At 36.5% G+C, this 3,300-nt stretch overlaps 1 pseudogene; it reads right to left on the bottom strand.

The window, feature by feature from the left end:
- Nucleotides 1-1,419: 1,419 nt before the first annotated feature.
- Nucleotides 1,420-2,041, bottom strand: LOC106000606 (annotated as a pseudogene).
- Nucleotides 2,042-3,300: the final 1,259 nt, after the last annotated feature.

Raw genomic sequence — 3,300 nt, 5'->3', positions numbered from 1 at the left:
ATCAAGGTGAACTGTGTTTTTAGTTTATGACTGAACTAAATTCCTTTCGTTTTGGTCCCCTTCTTTGTAGAGATCTTCATTTCTTTGGTTTTCAATCCAAATAATTTAATAATTTTACTGATATCCCTTCTTTGAAAATGGATCTCACCTCTTTTGTGTGCCTGATTTAAGGCCCTGATATTGGTCTTGGGTTCTTTTCCATCATGGCTTCTTCTGAGATGAGCTTAGTCAGAAGCACTAACACTTGTGCAAAAGATCTGATAAGTTTACCGGTTTTATGAAGGAATCTGGGTGGATTCAATTGACTGGGTGAGTTTGTACTGATTTATATATAGCATTGATTTTATATTTTATATTAGGTAAATGTAATCTTACTACTTAAACCAAAGCAATATATGTGTGTGTTTGTATACATAGATGTATGTCTCTATGCCTGACTGTCCTCGATATAACTGCAAACTTTTTATTTTAAAACTATATCAAACTCAAGAATAGTAATTGGTATAGCTGGTATTTCAAATAAAGAAGGCAGATTTTTTGCCTCAGATCATCAGTATTTATTGAGTATTTACATTGTACTAGGCACAATAGAACATTACAGAAAATATTGCCCCTGCTCTAGAGGATCTTACATTTTATAAGAAAAAACAAATGCACCTTTTCAAATGGCATTTTTGTTTGCTGTTTGCTGAAATGTACCAAGCAAAATAGAAAAAAAATCACAGAAGGAAAAAGAATCTAAAAACAAGTTAAATACATAGAGCTTTTTGTTTATGGCTGTGCTTAATACACATGAATAGTGAATACCAAGCAGTTCATTTTTACTACACCTTTACTTTTACATCAGTTCTTAGGTTGTCTAAAACATTGAAATACAAATAAAATGTGCAGCAAAAATAATTTCAGCAAACAGCAGGTAACTTCACAAATTATGGAATGTGAACCGTTTCTGCCCTTATCCAGAGTTAATTGGGTCACAACGTTGTCTGAAAGAACACTTCTGGTGCTGTAGTCAAAGGTGTGCTCACTGAAATAGATTCTTCCACAGAAATACATGATTCCAACTTGGAATAGCCATGGAATATCTGTTTGAGCCACAGCCCTAGAATGCTCCAAAACTTTATAATACACATGATAACTATACCTGTGACTGCAACCAATTTTCCCTCTTATTCTCCACCAGTACAAACCAATATGTAGGAAGATTTCTTCGCTTACACGTGGAATCAGTTTTAACACTGGCCCTTATGAAGTCACCATGAACCAAAGCACATGCCAAACATTTATAACTTGCTTAAAAATTCCACATCGTCATACTGGCCATCTCATGATGAAAATGGATAACTCACTAAATGTTAACAGGCTCTATTCTCCTAATATGAAACAAAGAAACAAAAAAACACATGGGAAATACAGAAATTAAAATAGAAGTAACATAACCACATAAAACATAAAGTTCTTAGTAATGACTTCATCAAAAGCTGTCTTTTCAAGAAAGGAATCTGCCTCTGGGGAGGTCAGAATCTCATAATAGAACACTGACAAGTTGAGGGCCAGACACAATCTAATAGGATGCATTGGTTGAATTTCCTTTTTGCTGATCTCAAAAACTTCTTGGTATGCTTGGTGTGCCTGATTCACAATTCCTTTCTTGTCATTACCAGCAGCAACCTCAGCCATGATGTGGTAGCAGTCTTTCTTCATTTTCAAATAGAAGACTTTGCTCTCTGCTTGTGGAGCATTAGGGATCAAGAACTTTTCCAAAAGAGACAGTATATCATTGCAGATATCACTTAGCTTGTTCTCAATTCTTCCTGTGTTCTCACACGATCTGCTGATTTTTCTCAGCACCTTCTGTCTTTCACTCAATACTTGAAACTACCCTCCAAGATGACCTATGGGTTCCAATAAGCAGCTGAGAGAAGATTCCTTTCCTCATTAGGTAATTCAGTTTCTTGCTCAGTTACAGACTGAGCATGTTACCATATCGCTCAGCCTACTTGGCCACTTCAGCCTTCTGCACCATCTCATTTCTATCCATGAGTGGATGCTCTGTGTCCTGAATAGGTAGTGGAGGAAAGACAGGGGGTCATTGGTCTCTGGATGGTGGCAGAAACAGCGGTGAGGCTGAGACTCTGTCCCTAGATCTCACAGCTCACAGGCTCCAGCAGCCTTGTAGACATGGGGCTTCTTCAAATCCAATTTTATTGTTTTTCCATGTGACCAATATCCTTAATTTGCCCTGAAAATTTCAAAATCAGCTAAAGTACATTTTGCTGGCTGCTCATTTTTTGTCATATTAAAATGATTTCATATCCAGGCATTGTAGTAACATGTGATTGTGGGATTTATTTTTTGAAACAATATGGCCTATGGCAGTGTGTATGGTACCAGGTGTTCAATGTGCACATTCCATGATGACCTCGCACCATCATGATATGATGAAGGAAATCTTGCCTTCTACTCCAAGTGTCACTCAGAGCAAAGGGGTTCACAATTGTGAACAGTTGGGACATGATCAAGTTCCTGTCTGAAGTCCTGAGAAATGGGAAATCTGAACTATTGGTATGGAGCTACCTTCATACAGCGTTTCTGAATGCTACTTTTACACATGAGACTGCTCAATGTTACTTAATCTATATTCCTCATCTTTAAAAAATTCTGCTATATTTTACTGTTGTTTAAACATGCAAACAAATGCCATTAAATTATTGTTTTTATTTTAATTTCTGCGATGACATCACTTTTTAAAACATTTTTCTACGGCTTGGAATGTGGTTCTTTGGTAGAGTGCTTCTCTTGCATGCATGAGGCCATGGGTTTGATTCCTCAGCATCACATGAACAGAAAAAGCCAGAAGTAGTACTGTGGATCAAATAGTAGAGCACTAGCCTTGAGCTGAAAGCTGAAGGGCAGCACCTAAGCCCAGAGTTCATGCCCCACGATCTACAAAAATATATATACATATTTTTAATTTAAAATATCATAGTTTTTCCAATGCAGTTTTTATCAACATCTTGGAAGAGAAAATATAACATGGGCACCTCTTTATTGCCTTTATCAGATGAGGGGACTCGTGATACAAAATAGAACAATGTCAGAATCTGATGTGTGGCATAAGGAGTAGAGCTTGAACATAAAAGCCAAGAGTTAAAACACCATGTGTTTAAAGCTAACTACAACATAAACAAAAGCAAAGGTAAATATAGTCATAGAATTTCATGAAACAGAAATAATGCATCATATTTTTATTTGTGTTGAGGTCCACCTAGAGAATGTTAGATATGGAAATCCACAAAT

Source organism: Dipodomys ordii, unplaced genomic scaffold, assembly GCF_000151885.1.
Source record: "Dipodomys ordii isolate 6190 unplaced genomic scaffold, Dord_2.0 Scaffold229, whole genome shotgun sequence".
Taxonomy (NCBI): domain Eukaryota; kingdom Metazoa; phylum Chordata; class Mammalia; order Rodentia; family Heteromyidae; genus Dipodomys; species Dipodomys ordii.
The sequence above is the reverse complement of the archived record's forward strand: the minus strand, read 5'-3'. Positions and strand labels throughout refer to the sequence as shown.